The sequence below is a fragment of the Paramisgurnus dabryanus genome, chromosome 21 (genome assembly GCF_030506205.2).
Source record: "Paramisgurnus dabryanus chromosome 21, PD_genome_1.1, whole genome shotgun sequence".
In the NCBI taxonomy this organism is placed as follows: domain Eukaryota; kingdom Metazoa; phylum Chordata; class Actinopteri; order Cypriniformes; family Cobitidae; genus Paramisgurnus; species Paramisgurnus dabryanus.
Genome location: NC_133357.1, coordinates 24523342 through 24543094, shown reverse-complemented (window position 1 = coordinate 24543094; position 19753 = coordinate 24523342). Strand labels below are relative to the sequence as shown.

General features: G+C 42.2%; 2 protein-coding genes across 3 annotated transcripts in view; both read left to right on the top strand.

Moving 5' to 3' along the window:
* Positions 1-914, top strand: part of LOC135772851 (Fc receptor-like protein 5) — a 43535-nt gene extending 42621 nt beyond the window's left edge. The window contains exon 13 of the mRNA XM_073812969.1: positions 582-914. The gene's annotated coding sequence lies outside the window, so the exon portion shown is untranslated. The remainder of the gene's footprint in view (positions 1-581) is intronic.
* Positions 915-16966: 16052 nt separating this feature from the next.
* Positions 16967-19753, top strand: part of LOC135775836 (Fc receptor-like protein 5) — a 41223-nt gene continuing 38436 nt past the window's right edge. The window contains exon 1 of one of the 2 annotated variants that reach the window (XM_065286365.2): positions 16967-17009. The gene's annotated coding sequence lies outside the window, so the exon portion shown is untranslated. The remainder of the gene's footprint in view (positions 17010-19753) is intronic. The other variant, XM_073812968.1, reaches the window with a different exon arrangement.

The following is a 19753-nucleotide window of genomic DNA, read 5'->3' as shown; positions in this document are numbered from 1 at the left end:
TTTAGAAAATATAAAAGAATAAATCGGAAAAAAATAGTATAAACCAATACTTAAAGTGACATACTAAAGCAAACACCAAATCTAACCCTAAACCGAAGCGACAATGGTTTGAAAATAGGAAAAAGCAATTGAGTAACCAATCCGTGAGAATGCCATGGAAAAGAAAGTCTGTGTCAGGGCCACGAAAAAATGCAGAGATCTGTGAGAATGCCACAGAAAAATGAGAAAAAAATTCCGTGACTATTACACAGAACTTTGTGAGGTCATGTTGGAGATGACGCTAGAAGTCAGGACAGATGTAAAACATTGTGATCGGTAGGCTACATCATATTTAATCAATAGGTGCATGTGATCAATGTGTTTAAACAGTCACAAAAGACCACCTATGCATCTACACCACAAGCAATCCTGTTGAACGTGTTTTTGACTTCCTCTGGCTGTGGTTAAAAGTGGACAAGCTCAAAACCTTTATTTAGCGTCATCAACTTGTGATCTGATCGACCAAGACGCATCTTAATAACAGGTGCAAACAGCCTCTATGAGTATGTCCGTATTATAATGTCACTGTGTCTATTTTACAGCAACCTAAAGCAATTTGTGAAAACAATCAACATCAAGACAAAGCTTCCCTCTTTTCTACTAAAGCAGTTAAAGTAGCACGTGCATTATTAATAAAACTGAATCATGTATTATAGCATAACACTTTGTCTAAGAGCAATTGCACTTTTACACTGAATAAATGCTTATGTTTGAGACTGGACCATTTTTATATTAACTGCAGTGTAATTTACGGTGGACCAATCGTGCACAACACAAGGAAATTTAAGAGCAAACATAAGTTCACAACACTACGAAATAAAGCCACACCACAACGCAAATGCTCCCGACCACTAGGGGGCACTATAAAAATGAATCACGCCATATTAGGAATGTTTAGCTCTACTAGTGTTATTGTTTTGGTTGCCGTCTGTCTAATGTTTTATATGCATAAAGTATTTAAATCTTGATGGAGAAAGAAAAATATGTAACAGGATAAAAAGTAAAGTGTGCTGAACAAGGACAAACGGAATTTCAACGGCAAACAAAGTTATATGTACAAATGAAAGACTATTGAAAGCATTGATTCAAATGAGTGGATGAACCCTCACACAATCTCATTTTGTAAGTTCTGCATGAGTTCAAATGCTGCAAATTCCTAGATGCTGCCAAACAAGTTGCTGAGCATAACATCTGTTAAGGCCCAAACTGTGAAAGCATGGTCATACTTGCAAAGGTAAGGTGCTCTTTTTGTTTTAATTATTAAACAAAACCACAAAAAACTTTCAGAAATGCTCTGTGAACATTGAGTCATTTTAGATTTATGACCCTACTGTTACTCATTTTTTATTTACTTGTTACTTATAATTTTTCTGATTACATCTCTATTGTTTCACAGTTCATGTGAGAAAGACTAATAAAGGAGGTAACAAGCAAAGAAAAATATCACTGGGGTCATTCTTTATAATGGACCTAAAGAGAAAAGTGACATGAAGGTGGCGCTGTGTGTGTAAATGGTTCTTCATCTGTGGCACATATTGAGTTTCTGCACAAGAGCACCCTTTGGCTTTTGGATGTAGCAATATTTCATCGTAATTCATTGAGAAGCATAGCAAACAGAATCGCACGATTTATCGTCCCAGCCCTAAAATATATATTCTATGTATGTGTACACATTATGTTATAAATACATGGGTGAATCGTTCATACAACTTTCGTAGTGTATAAACACATCAGAAGCATGTCTGTTATGTGCTAACTGGCTTCTTTGAGTATATGTAAGTCCTTCTGAATGCATCCAGCAAGATTCATTTGTAGTTGTTGAGTAGAGAAATATTTTGGCGACCTCTAGCGGTGTTAAAACTACAGTGTTGTGTTGCATGTGTGGCTACCAATCAAAATGCAGTTTGTTTATACGAATATGTGAACTTTTTACACTGTCCCTTACAGTCCCCCTACAGTTTTTCCGATATTTAATGCAAATACAAACACTTTTGATAAATGACTTAAGAGTGCATTCAGGATATACTTTTTATCAGTAGCTATATGTGAAGCTCAGAATCAAACACGTTTCCGTTGCTCACGCCATGCTTTACTACCTGAGCTACAGGAATGCCATGTAACTGTATCACACAGACTCCAACCTGCACTAATTTAGTTAACACTCCAATGGGTTGTATTTGAAGGAAGAGGCAAACCTATACTGTACTACACATCATATCACCTTATATTCTTGCACTTTGACAAAATGCAACTCGATCACTAAGGCAATACAAAACGTCCTTAAGAAATGTAGTTGCAGACACTTTGCACATTTAGCATGCCTTTTTGTATGGTGTTGCGTGGTGGTCTCTTACGTCATGACAGATGTTTCCCCTCATGAGAACATGTACATGAAGCCACTGCAAACTGTAAGAATGTAGCCGCTCCCACTGAAGGAGGCTAGCGTGACTGATAGTGTGTGTGCTAAAAACACTGTGGTATAGCAGGACATGACCACATTGCTTCCGTGCAGATGACGGAAACATTCAAGTCACATTTGCAGCATTTATGCAGCGCTTTCTTTTTTACAATGTTTCATTGATTAATAACAGCTTTGCATGAAAAACAAGGACAACTAGACATACCTATCCATTTTACATAGAAATGGCCCTTAAAAGAAGAAAAGTGCAGGAGTCTGACATTACATAAGTGATTTGAAATAATGCCAATTGTAGCAACATCAAGTGCACCCCAGCACCACACCTACAACAATGAAACAGTGACATCTAGACAGACATCAGATAATTACAAGAAAAGCTATATTAACAGAATTTACAACACGCTAAGCGAAGCTAATGTCACAAGAAAACTGCACATTATTGTGGCTTCCTGACAGGGGACACGTACACACATAAAAAAACTAGAGCATCTCATGCAAATCTTTGATAGCAGGTGCTTGGATGTGTTAATGATACAATCAACACATGAAACAGCAGAATTTTAGGCATTACTGTACTTTATACCGAGGCTGCAGAATGCTTTGAGATGGCTGAGAAATGATCCACGGGTATGCATTATTTTTCGATAACCGCACACATGACCTGTCAAATGTCTTAAAATAACCACCAGAGCAATGTTTGAGGTAACCGTGTTATAAGTAAAATAATTGACTCTGGTCCTTTGAATGATTTGAATGTATGAGCACACTGCATTACCATCTTGGGTGTGCATTATTTTCGAATACTTCAACAGCCCGTTGTCAATTATTCCTTACATAAGGGTTAACATTGCACTACAGTAGTTACTATTCTACAGCATTTATAGATCGTAATAATTAATTCAACATTTACTTATTAGGGGTGGCCATAAACCGGTAGACATGATTAACCGGTAGAAATTTGTCAACCGGTAGAGATTTTGGACTATCGTCTCTATCGAGGCTATGCGCCCACGTCATGCTCCTGTGCGCTTGGTTACAGAAACGTAACGTTTGTACACGTATGTAAGCAACGCAGTTTTAAAACAAGTTATTTTAAGCCATTGAAACACAAATAACAGATCTATACACTTTCTGTACCTGCTGAAAAAAAACAGCATACCAGCATATGTTGTGTTTTGGTGCTGGTTTGCTAGTGAACACCACCTAAACCAGCACCAAACCAGCATTAGCACCAGCTAAACCAGCAACAAACCAGCATTAGCACCAGCATCCCATGTTGTGTTTTGGTGCTGGTATGCTGGTGACCACCAGCTAAACCAGCATCAAACCAGCATAGACCAGCATAATTTCCATGCTTGTCCATGCTGGGATTTTCAGCAGGGGTGTGTGAGGAGCGCGCAAGTCGCGCAACCGCTGCTCATTAAGCTTGTGAGTATTTTTCCCGCTTTATTGGCAGTAAATACATATATGCGTCAAAATTCCCGTCGTTGCAAGTATCCTCATGAACACGACCATTTAGGGCTTAAGAGAAAGTGAACAGCTAAAAGAGAAAACGCATGTGTAACAGTAGATCCGGTTTTAAAGAGGAAGTTACCTAATTTTGCTCCTGTCTGTCACTCATGTTTATTAAACTGCTCTTGACTAAATCACTTTTCTACCTTAAATAAATTTATATATATAAAAATGTACATATACATATATATATATATATATATATATATTTACAGGAACCGGGAACCAACACATTAAATTAAACATTCAACGACTGACAAGAGACACTGGGCAATAGACGTTTCATCAGACGCACGTGCGGTGACGCGATTACGAGTCTGGTCGGAACTTTACTTCCCGTTTCAGTTTTTTTTTAATGGCCAGACTAGTTGCTAAACTTAACTCTTGAACAAATATCTTCGAAAATAAGAAATGTTTTGGTTTTCTATGGTTGTTTATTTTGCTTGTTATATAAATAAACTACTGCAAGGACTTTGTTGTTATTTATTCTTAGCAGAGTTTACCAGAAGTTACGTGTTGACCATTAAAGCCACTTGTTTTTGTTGTTACTGCAAAAACCATCTGTACTGAGGGGGAAACGTGAAGACACACCTTGAAAACTGTGGAAGTCGTGCACGCCATTCTGGCAAGAGCAGAGAGTCTATGGAGCTTGGGAGCGGCCATGTTGGCTGACCTACAGGACACAGGAAACTCAAGAAAACTATCAAGAAACTCAGGCTCAGCCAACGTGGTTGGGACAGAAAGATCAGAGGACTTGGATTCAGACGTTTCAGCCGTGACAGGAAGTGCAGGTTTATCCTCTGAGGGAAGAACAAAAAACGCTTAGGTTACTCACGTAACCCCGGTTTCCTGAAATAACGGGAACGAAGCATTGCGTCAGTTTGCTGACGCTATGGGGGAAACTCCTGTTTACTCCGTGATTGAAGCCTATTGGTTAACGTCTGTAGAAAATACAGACCAATGACGTTTGAGCCCGCGCGGGGGCGTGGCACACGTCCCTATATAAGCCGGTGAAATACGTCAAGAGCTCATTATTATTCGACTGAAGCGCGCAGCCGAATAACACTCGCTGCGTAGACGTTTGTAGCACGGCCAGCGACGCAATGCTTCGTTCCCGTTATTTCAGGGAACCGGGGTTACGTGAGTAACCTAAGCGTTCCCTTTCAATACGGTTCACTTCGCATTGCGTCAGTTTGCTGACGCTATGGGGGAACGTAATCCCATCCCGCCGTGCATACACAACGGACTGAGGTGCCCTTACCGGAGAGACACTGCATGTGGCCCTAACCCAGCATATACATAGCTCTAGCGAGCGCAAGTGTAAGCACCATATATGAGACAGTAATACGCATACAGTGAAGTTTCTAAACGCACCATGATGCATATACAATAGAGCACGAGACGGCGGGTTCCCTGAGCGCGCCGCGAGCTGTGCATGAATTATTAATAGGTAGCCATGACGGTGAGCTAGCAACGCACCGTGAAGGCATACAGAAACGCAGTCGCGTGAATCATTAAGCCGATAAGACCTGTGCTTGTAAGGCAGGTACATCCAGGCTATAAAATCTGACAAACGTAGACGGCGAGGACCAGCCGGCCGCGTTACAAATGTCAACGATAGAAATCCCCGTAGACCAAGCACAAGATGAAGCCATACCCCTCGTGGAGTGAGCTTTTAAACCAACTGGACAATGTTCATTCAGGGAGGCGTAAGCCAAAGCAATGGCTTCGACGATCCATTTAGATAGCCTCTGTTTAGTGAGCGGCATACCTAAAGAATGTTGTGCGAAGCTTACGAACAGCTGATCTGACTTGCGATATGAGGCAGAACGGTCCGTGTATATTCTTAACGCTCTGACGGGGCAGAGCGTGTTCGGGGTTTGTTCGCCGTCCGCCGTCGGAAGGGCGAGAAGTGAAACCACCTGAACTCTAAATGGCGTGGTCAAAACTTTAGGAATGTATCCCGCTCTCGGTCTAAGGATCACTTTGCTATCGTTAGGACCGAATTCCAGACACGACGGGTCAATTGAAAACGCGTGTAAATCGCCCACTCGTTTAACCGATGCCAACGCCAGGAGGAGAGCGGTTTTAAACGAGAGAGCGCGCAGGTCAGCCTGTTCGAGGGGCTCGAAAGGGGGACCGCGCAGCGCTTTCAGGACCGTGGACAGATCCCAAGACGGGACCGTGTTAGGTCGCGGTGGGTTTAGTCTGCGAGCGCCTCTAAGGAATTTAATGATGAGATCATGTTTTCCCACGGTGCGACCGGCGATAAGGGCGTGATTCGCCGTTATCGCCGCCACATACACTTTAAGCGTTGAGGGCGCGCGACCGCTGTCCAGCATTTCCTGCAGAAAGGAGAGAATATGCTCCACTTCACAGGTGTTTGGGTTTAAGTCTTTCGTCGTGCACCAGTCAGAAAAAATAGACCACTTTTGAGCGTAAAGGCGCCTGGTAGATGGGGCCCTAGCTTCAGTTAGAGTATTTAACACCCGTCCTGAAAGGCGTGATGGTTGCCGTTCAGAGACCAAACGTGTAGATTCCATAGCTCCGGCTGTGGATGCCATATCGTCCCTCTCGCCTGAGATAGGAGGTCTTTCCTCAGCGGTACTGGCCATGGTGCTGATGTTTTCAGCTGCCATAGGTCGGGGAGCCATGGTTGATTGTGCCAAAACGGGGCGACCAGAATTATCGCGCATTTCGTCTCTCTTATCCTCTGAAGGACCTGTGGTAACAGAGCCACCGGAGGAAAAGCATACAGAAGACACGCCGGCCATGCTTGCTACAGGGCATCGTGGTGTCTCGAGAAGAAGATCGGGCAATGCGCGTTCTCGTCTGACGCAAACAGATCGATCTCCGCCCGGCCGAAGACGGTCCATATTCTCTCGACCGTCTGAGGATGCAGTCTCCATTCTCCCGGCGGCGGACCGTTGCGCGAGAGAATGTCTGCACCCGTATTGGCTACACCCGGTACGTGAGTCGCTTTTAACGAACGTACGTTCGCGTGAGCCCATAATAAAAGCCGTCTCGCCAGCCTGGATAGGGAGCGAGATCTCAGCCCTCCTTGGTGGTTTATGAACGAAACCACCGTCATACTGTCCGACCGCACTAGAACGTGTTGATGTTGGAGTTTCGGTCGAAAGTGTCGTAGCGCCAAGATAACCGCCCACATCTCGAGGTGGTTGATATGTAGCTGAGACAACTGGTTGTTCCACGCACCGAAGGCGAGCTCGCCGTCGCAGTGAGCGCCCCAACCCGTCGCAGACGCATCCGTAGTCACCACTTTCCTCCTGCTCACGGAGCCGAGCTCCGTGCCCGAGAGGAAAAGGTGAGGGGATGTCCATATCGAAAGCGCTTTCACGCAGCTGTACGTGATTTTGATTAATAAGCGGCCCGACAACCAAGCACGGGGCGGAACTTTCGCTTTCAACCAAAACTGAAGCGGCCTCATGAACAGCATTCCCAACGGTATTAGTGGGGATGCTGCTGCCATCAGACCCAGCATTTTTTGGAATCGTTTGAGAGGGAGATGTGAACCCGCTTTGAACGATGCCGCCTCGCGTCTGACCGTGAGCGCGCGTTCCTGTGTAAGCCATGCCCGCATCTTTAATGAGTCGAGCGTCGTGCCTAAGAACGCGATTCGCTGCGTGGGGGTGAGCAAACTCTTCTGGAGGTTGATTTTGAACCCCAAATTCTCCAAATGCTGGAGTACAACGGTCTTGTGCGCAGTAATTTCCCTCTCTGACTGTGCTAGAATAAGCCAATCGTCGAGGTAATTCAATATGCGGATGCCGCTCTGTCTGAGAGGGGCGAGAGCCGCATCCGCACATTTGGTAAATGTGCGTGGTGCCAGAGATAATCCGAAGGGCAGAACTTTGTACTGGTATGCTGTCCCGTCGAGCGCGAATCTTAGGAACGGCCTGTGACGTGGCGCTATCGGAATGTGAAAGTAAGCGTCTTTCAGATCCACTGATACGAACCAATCGCCCGGTCGAATTAACGCCATGATTCGTCTGGCTGTAAGCATTTTGAACGGCCGTTTGGCAAGAGCGCGATTCAAAACGCGTAGATCCAATATCGGTCTGAGGCCGCCGTCTTTCTTTGGAACGAGAAAATAACGACTGTAAAAGCCTGATTCGCTTTGATCCGCCGGGACCGTCTCTATCGCGTCTTTTAGTAATAAAGAACGCACCTCTTCCCTGAGGATCTGCATACGATCGTCTGGGACAGTGGTGTAGAGAACGCCGCGAAACCGGGGTGGTCTCCGTGCGAATTGAAGTGAATAACCGTGTTGGATTACGTTTAGAATCCAGCCCGGCATACCGGGGGTGGATTGCCAAACGTGAAATTTGACGGCGAGCGTCGATATGCTTATGGACGTTAAGCCGTGTGTGTGTGTTTGTGTGTACAGAGGAGGAAATTTGCTCTTTTTGTGAAAAGGTAAAAATTTGTGTTTCGCTGTTACAGCGAGGGTGTGTCCAGCGCCCGAGGGGACTGAAACACGCAGAACTTTCGAGGGCGGGCCGGCCGAAGCGGGACCAGAGCCTCTTTTCCTCCTCAGACTCTCTTCAGGGAGGCGGTGCCGGCGTCGGGTCCAGCGTAATCCGAGGACGGGGACCGCGGCGTCGAGGCGGGCCAGCCGGTCGTGCAGGACGCTGGCGCTTGACCTCCGGTTCAGCTCTCTGCTGGGGCTGAGCTGGTGCTGGCTTAGGGCGTTGAGCTGGCGGCGGTTTTGGGCGGCCGGTCTCAGACGCTGAGGCAGATCGTTTTGGTAGAAAATGCCGCATAGCCTGCGACGATTTCTGTGCCTCAGTGAAGCGCTGGGTGAACCCCTCCACAGCGGAGCCAAAGAGCCCCGACGGTGACACGGGCGAGTCAAGAAGGGCAACCCGATCCGTGTCCTTTATCTCCGTCAAGTTCAGCCACAGATGTCTCTCCAGAACAACCAGGCTGGCCATGGCTCTTCCTACAGCCTGAGTGGCGACTTTAGTGGCGCGAAGGGCCAGATCAGTCGCGCTGCGCAGGTTCTGAAAGGTCGACGGGTCCGGACCTGTCTCGTCCATGTCACGGAGGAGTTTTGCCTGGTATACTTGCAGCACCGCCATCGTATGGAGAGCGGATGCAGCGTGGCCGTCGGCGGCGTAAGATTTCGACGCCAGGGTCGATGTCAGGCGACAGGGCTTTGACGGATGGTTCAATTTAGCCCTCCATCCGCCGGCTGAAGACGGGCAGAGATGGGCGGCGACAGTTTCCTCGAGCGGCGGCATCTTGGAGTAGCCGTGTTCATCAGCGCCGTCCACTACGGAGAGGACGTGGGAGACGGCGCTCTGAGCTCGGGTGGAGTGGGGAGCACGCCAAGATTTGGTGAGCTCCTGGTGGACCTCAGGGAAAAACGGCGCCTGCCGTTGGCGGGACGATTGACGGCGCCCGGGCTGCAGAAACCACTCGTCCAACCGGCTGAGTTGAGGCTCTGACGGCGGCGACCACTTGATGTTGAGCTCCGTCGTAGCTTGTGTCAAGATGCGGATGAGCTCAGAGTCGTGAGGACGCGACTCGGTAGGTTCATCAGCGGCGGCTGCGTGGGCGTCGTCATCCGAAGCCGCCCAATCCTCTAACTCCTCAGAGGATGACATCACTTCCAAGTTGTCACCGGACCCAAAGGAAACCATGCCGCTAGCACTCGGCAGGGGGCGTAGGTCTTCATGGGCGAAGGTGACAGGGTGACGGCGGGGAGACAGAGCACGCGGGGGATGAGCCGGCGTGGACTCGGTCTCAGGGCGTCTTCCAGCTTCACGGCTCCGCTGCTGTTTAGGCGGGAGAGCACGGGAAGCCTTCCGTTTAAAGATCTTGAGGCGGGAGCGCAGCACCGCGATAGGAAGGAGCTCGCAGTGGGCGCAGCCCGCCTCGGCGAGTACGGCCTCGGCGTGGGCAGGACCCAGACAGATGACGCACTCCTTGTGGAAATCCTCCACAGGCAAAGGGGCTCGGCAGGAGCCGCAATGCCGAAGCGACATTATCTCAACGCGCTTCTGCTCTTTTAGATACTCTCTTTAGGCTCACCGGAAAGCGGCAGGGGAACACGCTGGTGTGTTGTAGTCCGCTGCAGTGCTTGGATCGACGGCGAGTAAGGGCTTCTTCTTCGGAGCAGCGAGAAGGTTCGCGCTGAAGGAGAAAAGTAATGAGCTCTTGACGTATTTCACCGGCTTATATAGGGACGTGTGCCACGCCCCCGCGCGGGCTCAAACGTCATTGGTCTGTATTTTCTACAGACGTTAACCAATAGGCTTCAATCACGGAGTAAACAGGAGTTTCCCCCATAGCGTCAGCAAACTGACGCAATGCGAAGTGAACCGTATTGAAAGGGAACAGACCACACACACCACAGAGCTGTAGCCATTACAGGAAGCACAACAGATAGAGGACATACATCAGAAGGCACTGAGACATTGAGAAACACCTTATGGTTTATTCAGATGAGGCAATATTTGGTCAAGATACAACTATATGAAAATCTGGAATTTGAGTATGCAAAAAAAAATCTAAATATTGAGAAAATCGCACTTTAAAGTTGTCCAAATGAAGTCCTTAGAAACAAATATTACTAATGATCAATAAATGTTTGATATATTTAAAGTAGGAAATGTACAAAATATCATAATGAAGTCATACTTGGACACAAGAGGGTGGCAAAACAATCTAAGGAATCTCATCTATACACTGTAGTACCTGTTTTGTCTATACCATATCAAACAGTGTGGGAAACATTTATGAATGCTTACTTGTTTGTTTGTTTGTTATTTGCATGTTTTTTGTATGCACATTTTGCATTTTAACTTTGTTCAATAATGTCTCAATAGCCTTCTTAACAGAGTAATTTTGGTAAATTGAAGTTACCAGAATGAATTTATCAGTAAATACAAAAATGCGCTGTTCACACAAGAACTGATGTTCCATCTTTTACCAATAAGATTCACACATCAGTACCAAAATACCAGTAAACTCTGTGAGAAATGGAAGTTACTTTTAAACTGCCTTGCGGCGAGCTCAGTGTTATATTTGTGAACAGTGGTGGGTTATGGCTTCATATTCACGGCCCGTATTTTGTTGTTTTCACTTATGTGAAATGCTGACAGTCGCAAAGCTGCGCGTGACCAAACAACACTGCATTCAAACGACTTCAAAGAGAACTGAACTGGGGAAGAGACCTGTGTCTTGAACAGCATTCATGTTTACACACAATGTGGATGTGGGCAAATAGATGGTAAGCTGTTTTAAACAACTTTGGTAAAGAAATGCGGACATTAACTTCATATTATTTTCCGTTCACACATAGCTCTTAGTGGTACTGTAAATTACTGGTAATCTTAAAACCTCTCTTAATGATAAATTGACAGCAGTGATTTACCAGAAAGGTTCTGTTCACAAGCTAGCAATCAGTGGCGGATGGTCAATAGGGGCCGCCCCCCAAAGTTGGCCAGAGAAGAACAAAAACTTAAATATATAGTGCAAATTAATACATAATAAAATCATTTAGTTTTACTATTTCACTGTTAGTCATGTTATAATTCATTTACAAAAATAAAAATTCATTGTGTGTGTGTGTCATGTTTGTGTGTCTGGGTCGCACCCCAAATGAGTGTGTATGTAGGTCAGTATAAAGGGTAAAAACATGTGACCTGAGGCTGAGCTCTAATTGGCTGGTTTCAGATCCGCCCTGGGGCGCAGGACCGTGCGCCCCAAACCCTCCCACTTATGTGTAAGCGAATCAATATTGTTTTTTGACCTCATGTGATTGAATCGTTCTCAGAGTTTCATAACTGCATTGCAGATTGCCATGTAACTGCTAGATACAGTACTGATCAGTGAAAGCAAGTGAAATATCTTGAGAAATATGATTTTATGTTTACAAAATAACCTTTTACAAGACGTTCAGTTGAAGAATAAAAGATTAAGGAGCTTGGAAGAGATTGAGCAGCAGGAAAATGATCATGGTCGAGTTTACACTGTGTGCTTTTCCAGGACTTATGGCAAACCGAGTTGGCTAAAGTTAGCAGGACGCTACAGTATGTAAGTTAAGTGATAGAGCAGATTTGAGCTGCCTGATCAGATAATCCAGTTTTTTTTTGTGGCTTGGTCAACTTTGTTGCAAAGAACTGGTCTGTGATTAGGCAACTTGTGTGTGTGTGTATGTGCTTGTGTGTGTGATTGTGTGTCAAATCGGATTAACCAAAGTGTTATAGAAGAGCGCGAGATCAGTATTTTGTGATTTGATTTGTTCATATTTGCCTGTTCAGCACAAAGTTCGCACGTTATATCGTCTTAGCTGTCTGTCACTGCATGTAAAATCTTTGATCATCTGTTATATTCACAAATAAATACACAAACATATTAGCTTGTATGCTCCTCTTGTAAGTTCATGATTAAAAAAAGAACATAAAACGAAAACAATTATTATCATTAAAACATGAAATGACTGATAATAACTGATGGCAGAATTTTTATGTGAAAACGTCTTATGCAACCTCTGATGTGTGTGTGTGTGTGTGTGTGTGTGTGTGTGTATGTGCACGCACATGTTGTGTGTGTGTGTGTGTGTGTGTGTGTGTGTATGTGTATGTATGTGTGAATGATTACCTTGATTAGTTCATTACTGATAATAAACCCATATTATACACATTTACAAATTCATAGCAAATTTATTTCTTGCTTTAACAGTTGCCTTCAACTTTAACATTTTCAGCATTTTAGCTAAGCAGTAATGATTTTCATCACCTGATAAATGGATATTTACTGTCCTGCATTACTACAGGAAAAGTTTGATTAAGTTTGTTTGCGCCCCCCTAAAAAATTATTTTTATCACCAGCTGCCACTGCTAGCAATGCTTAATCGTTCAAGAGTAAACTGGTGCAAAAGCTAGAAGTAGGTGGCAAAAAATGTGTGAATAACCACACACTAAAACAGGGGTGTCAAACTTGACCAGCCATCACATTTAATAGAAACCATTTAAAGGTCCCGTTTATCCTGATCCTATTTTTCAAACTTTGGTTAATGTGTAATGTTGCTGTTAGAGCATAAATAATACCTGCAAAATGATAAAGCTCAAAGTTCACTGCCAGGCGATATATATATTTTTTTTACAGAAGTCCCCTTTCAAAGCCTACAGCGAACGGCCGGTTTGGACTACAGCCCTCTACTTCCTGGTTGAATAAGGTCAATAGAAGAGTTTTTTACTAAACTCCGCCCACAGGAATACATCAGTAACCAGCTAAGCTCAAACGGCTCTGCTAAGCTAAGCTGCTGTCGAATCACAACACACTAAACAATATACACAATCAGAACTCAGTACGTATTTCTGACGGAGGGACTTCATAGAACAAGGAAGACATCAACCCGTTTTAGGACACTGAAAACAGCGATATAGCCTAGAGATAAATACAGCGTTTTTTACAGGTGAAACATGAACACATGTTATATTGTGCACTGTAAACACAATCAAAGCTTCAAACACAGGAAGAACGGCACCTTTAACCTAAAACCCACTGCTGTTCATTGCGTGTCACCGTTGTTTAAGGCAGAAACTGATTCATGGGAGTTTCATAGACGGTGCGCGGCAAGTGGCGGGCGGGCCTGAAAGGGTTTTTAAATTATGTGTTTAATATTTAATAATACTGTAGAAATCATCATGCCGACCAAATTGGACACCTTTGTGGGCCGTGTTCGGCTGTGTGTTTGACATCCCTCCACTAAAACAATGTGCAGATTCAATATATTTAAACCGAGGCATTCTGGGAAATAGAGTTTCCAGTTTTCTGACCTCTTCCTCTTCTGTTCTAGATATTCATGATGGTGCTGTAAGATGAGCTCAAATGTGCACCAAAATCGAGGCTTTACCCTGCTTTTGTTATTAGTTATTTTAATAAAATAATTACAAACATTTCAAAATGACCTTTATGGTTAAGCATTATTGAGTGGTTATTGGAGTTTGGTTAAATCATTTTATATTTATTAAATCTCATTTTATCTGTACTTATTTTATTCTTATATCAAGAATAAACCAACTTTCCTTATTAGAATCATACATAATATTGCAAAAAAAAAAAATGGTAAAAAAAACAATTATTTGCTTTATAAAATGTATTTATCCCTTCATAAAGGCCTGCACTGCTGGGATGTTTTTAAATCTACATGTATCTGTTTTAAAAAGGCAAGGCAAGTTTATTTGTATAGCACATTTCATACACAGAGGTCATTCAAAGTGCTTTACATAGAAATGAGAAAATAATAAGAGAGAGGGGAAAAAATTTAAAAATAAGAGACACACAATAAAAATCACAATAAAAACAAAGATACATGAGAATTTTAAAAACAATTAAAGAAAATAAATGTGATTTTAATAAAACCGTTTAGAATATGTTAAAAAGAATAAAACAGAAGTAAAAGTGACTTGAGTTAAAAGTGCAGTCAGTGTGAAACAAATATGGCCACTTGAAGATAAAGTTTAGAATCCTTGCTGTTTTTAACAAGACGCACATATTTGTTTCTGATAAACTATGCTGTTGCTGTTGAATAAAGAGTAAAGGTTGAGTAATTTTTTCCAACCAAAATATTTTAAAAGAGAAAAGCGGGTATGTGCAGAGGAGGGCGGTTATGTGGTTTGAGCCACTGCCTATTTTTGCAATCCCATGCTGTGGTGGTACATTTGTTATGTAGGTAAAACAGCACTCTAATCTTTATACAGGAAGTTAGTAGAGTAGATTCTCATACCCTCTGCTATAAGTCTCTGTTATCAATCAACCTGCCCTGCTGAAAAAAACAGCATAGCAAGACCATCATATGTTGCGTTTTGGTGCTGGTATGCTGGTGACCACCAGCTAAACCAGCATTAAACCAGCATAGACCAGCATCATTCCCATGCTGGTCCAAGCTGGTTTGATGCTGTTTTTTTCAGCAGGGTGTTAACAGCTGATTGCGCTCTGTGTTTTCCATTTCCCTTAATTTCTCCTAGGTCACATTCATATCATACTTAACCTTAATGAACTGTAACCGAGACGGAGTACGATTGTCCTCACTCCCCCGCTGGTCTGCACTTACACTACACTTCATCACTATCATCCTTAGCCTCCCAGAGTTCGCTTACGTCATTAAAAGATGCAATTGTTAAGAAGAAAACTGGAAGTTATGTGCGATAGAGTTCATATTAGTTATGTTTGAAATCATGCACACTGCGCAGATCGATTAGCGTATAACAAGCAACACAAGATCTCTCTCATGGTTATTTAATGTCAATAATAACCAATCGGTCTGCGCAGTGCGCATGATGTCAAACACACCTCTGTTACCTGGGTTCATTTGTGCTGCATCTAATTATTTGTGCTGAACGTATCAAAAAGTTTTACGCAGCCGTCCACAAATCAAAGTGAACCATTCAAGAGACCACTTCTGCATAGCATACCAGGGTGCAGAGATGTACAAATACTGTACTTAAGTAGATTTTTCTTGTTCAATTCTCACATCATTGTGTCACTTGTGCACATCACAAAAGCAGTTTCTCATTTCTTTGAACAAGTTGCAAATGCTTTGGTACATCCATGCAAATGATTATGTACAATTCTCTGCTTTTTCCTACATTATCAGTTGCTTATGTCTGGTTGATCAATATGTATTATAATGGGTCTCTGTTAAATAGTCTCACCCCCCACAACGTTTAGGCATTAGTTCATAGTATAAGTCTTTACATGCAAAATGGTTAAACAAGTTGTCATAATACAGGGTTTGGTCAAACATATTTCTATACATTTCTATTAGACGTTTTTTCTAAATCTGTCCTGAATTGGTAAATTGCTCCCAGGTGAATCTTGACTTTCTCTAACAGACAGAAACGTCCCCAGCAAGCAAAAACTGAGATGTTGAAATGACAGCTAACTTAGGGTGACCATACGTGCCATTCTTCCCGGACGCATCACGTCCAGGATTTCGGTGTGTCTTCCGGAAGGCGTATTTGTTGACCGCATACGCCATTCAGTTAAAAACATAAGATATACAATCGTAGTTTCATTCTTACCTTAAAATGTAACCGTTGCTTTTCTGTAATAATAATAATAATCCTCTATGACGTATGCGGTTGACAAATACGACTTCCGGAAGACGACCACAAAATCCTGGACGGGATGCGTCCGGGAAGAATGGCACGTATGGTCACCCTAGCTAACTATAGACCCAATATAGTCCAATGAGTAACCCACTTCTACTCTAAATAACCTTGAATTTAGTTACATGACATTTTTGCCAAAATAATTTGAAGATGTATGATATTCCAACAGGTGTTCATGGTGTTTGCTTTCATTTCTTTTATATTTTCTAAAAGTATAAGCATTGTCTATTTTTGGGCTATGGTTGGACATCTATTAGACTTGTCATTGGCAGCCTAAAGCACTGCATGTACAGTTTCCCTATAAGGATATCCTATGTACAAATTTCTACTTTTTTCTTGTGGTACGCAGTGCTGTCTTTTCATTTATGTAATCTCAATGACATGGTTTGTCAGTACAAAATTTTGTCCAGTCTCTTGGAATCAAACTCCCACATAACTTACCCTAAGGTGTAACCTACAATTTACAATACAGTAATTGTCATGAAAACTTTAGCCATAGTTTACATCAAAACATCACTTCAGAGTAAACTGTTATATTGACACACACACAATGACACAATAACTTGTCATTCTGATGGCACTGACATCTTCATTGACACACATATTTACTTTTGAGAGATGAACTAAGTATTTTGAGTAAGATCCTTATTTGCTATTTGTACGAATTGCTTTGAGAAATGCACTTACTGTATTGCAAATTGTGAGTATGATTCGAGAAATGTACCAAAGCGACTGAGAAAAAATGTAAATAAAAAAATTACACCGGGAGATTTGTCTGGTTCCCATCATGCGATCTCTCCCTCCCCCGCCCCGCCCCTGCGCGTGTCCGCGTGTCTAGCTGTAAACAGCACACACATCTCTCCGACACTGGCACATTACATCACATACAGGTAGGCAGTAGCCCTTCCCTGATCCTAATTCAGTTGTATTTTTTTTGCTTGTTGGTTAGGTATGTGATGAACAAATTACTCGACACCTAATTAGCCACAAGACAAAATTATCTAACTTGTGTCTTGCTAGCATGTCTTGTAAGCAGGTCATGTAATGTAATAAGTTAGCTAAAGTTTTGCATTGCGCTTATATCATGGCCATAGGTGGATTTACTGAACTAATAGAGACACTGTACAGTCAAATGTGCGTCTAATGTCATCATAATCACCACATGCAAATTAACATCCACTGTCAAGCATACATTTGACAAACACTGCAAGTAAATAGGATGAATAAAAATAACTAAGCCACAGATTTTTCCCAGTTAATGATTTCCCCCTTGAAATGGTATGTTTAAATATACAGAGTAGCATATTTTTAAGAAAGCTTTTACATATACAAACAGAAGAAGGGCAGGAGACTTAAAAAAGTGTCCTAAGTAACTTTATAATTTTGCTAGTTAATGCTGAAGAAGACAATGGTCTATGTGTGAACTGATTATTTTGTAAAAGAAATATGTTGGGTATTTCCTAAGTGTAAGTGAATTAAAATAAATTGGTAAGGATGTCTTAAAGCAGGGGTGTCAAACTCATTTTAGGCTGTGGGCCGGATGGTAAATAACGCCATGAAGTGTGGGCCGGATAATTTTTTTAAACCTTAGTGTGCTGATAATTGTGTTAAAATTAACTTAACAAACCAATTAATTAGTTTGTTTAGCAAGAAAACCAGAGAAACACACAGCTCTGTGAAAACTACATTTCATAAGGTCACACTCATACTGTATATTATACACACAAATTTACATTTGTACAAAACCCACTGGCCTTATAGGTTGAAAAGCTTTAATTTAACTTCTTTTGCCTTAATGCCAAAATTATTTATAAACCATTCACTTTTCTTTGGAATATATTTGTAATGAGAACAGTCATTTAGAAAATGCTAGATGGGGCAGTGGCCCAAACCAAAAATGGCACTATGGGGGGTGGTACTATTATTATGGTTTTAATAAAGTATTATAAATATTATGTATTATATTACTAGCATCAACTTAGACAAGTGATTATAATGGGAAATATAATAAGAATTAAAGTGTGACAATCTGCTAAATATTCAATATGATTTACCTGCTGGCTTGATGGAGCTTTGAATCCATGTTTGCAATGTTGAACTGCTGCTAAAAGCCTCTCTTTTCGTTCTCTGTCGTTATTTTGTGAAGGCATTGGTGTTTTTTGTATTTTTTGTCTACAAAGTGTGCCAACAACAGCAAATTTAGTGTTTATATTAACTTAGATCTGATCAGGAACATTAAATCGATTAGACAAGCATTGTAACGTAAATAAGAATGTGGATATTTTGTTTTTGTTAGCTTGCTAAGTTGTTAGCACTTTTAGAACACTGACAGCAAATCATTACCGAAAGAAATACATAAACATACTTACAAGTTACTAATTCTGCGGTTTAACAACTGATATAATGTAATGAATCTACCTGTTAATGCAACAAACTTCGGAAACTGTCGTCTTCGTTCTCCAGGCAGAGAGTGGACACAGAGATGCTGCGGAGTGGGCGAGAAAACACGAAGTGGATCACCGGAATCAGTGGATCTTTAGCGGAGCGGTAACAATTTCAATTTAAAGAACTTAACAAACCAATAAAACGGCAAGATTTTTGGGCACCGTGTTTAGTCTATGTTCCGCGTTTTGCTGCTTTCCGCAAGTCTCTCATATTAAAAACGAACTAGACACCCCCCTAAAAGGGTTTTTAAAATATGTATTTAATATTTAATAATACTGTATAAATCATCACGCGGGCCGGATTGGACACCTTTGCGGGCCGTATCCGTCCCACGGGCCGCATGTTTGACACCCCTGTCTTAAAGGGATAGTTCAACCAAAAAATGAAAATTCTGTCATCATTTACTCACTTACATGTTGTTACAAACCTGTCTACATTTCTTTGATCTGAATACAAACAAAGACATTTTGAGTCAGATGTGAGCAGAGGTACGCACTTTTGCTTGTCTGATTGCTGCAGGTTTTGGGAAAAATAAGTCTTTCTTGCTGCTCTTAAAGGACTTAAACACTGACAGGTCCTTTTTTATATATGTCAATGACATTAATTTATATATTTTCTATATGCGCGTTTTCTGTGTGCACATTCATTTTATGAATCACCCGTACACATTTTTAGAAATTATCAAATTTAGGCCAGTTTCTACGCAGCATTTTATGGAGGTCATTCTGGGGAATGTTCAGTGAAGCAGAAATCTTATGTAGCCTTTCCCGGGGGCCCGTTCTTCGTACGTCGCTTACTACATCCTAGATCAAATGACACATCCAAGATGTTCAGATCTCGATAATTATGATCTTGCTAATTCAGTTCTTTAAGCAGATCAGGGGCCTTATTTATAAAGCATGCGTACGCACAAAACAGGGCTGGAAACGTGCGTATGGCAGTTCCCACGCAAAGGTTGTGATTTATAAAAAAAAAAAAACTTGATGGGAGAATGGGCTTGCAGGGTGGGATATTAGGATGATTCATGTACACAGACTTGCAGGTGATCTGTGATTTATAAAGGAAACATTGCTTTGTTTTATAAGTCTTCATAATTTTTGGTGTATGCCATTTTTGGCTTTTGTGTGTACGTAGATTTTTACTAAGGATCCTATGCACAGTTTTATACATGAGGCCCCTGGTGTTGTTG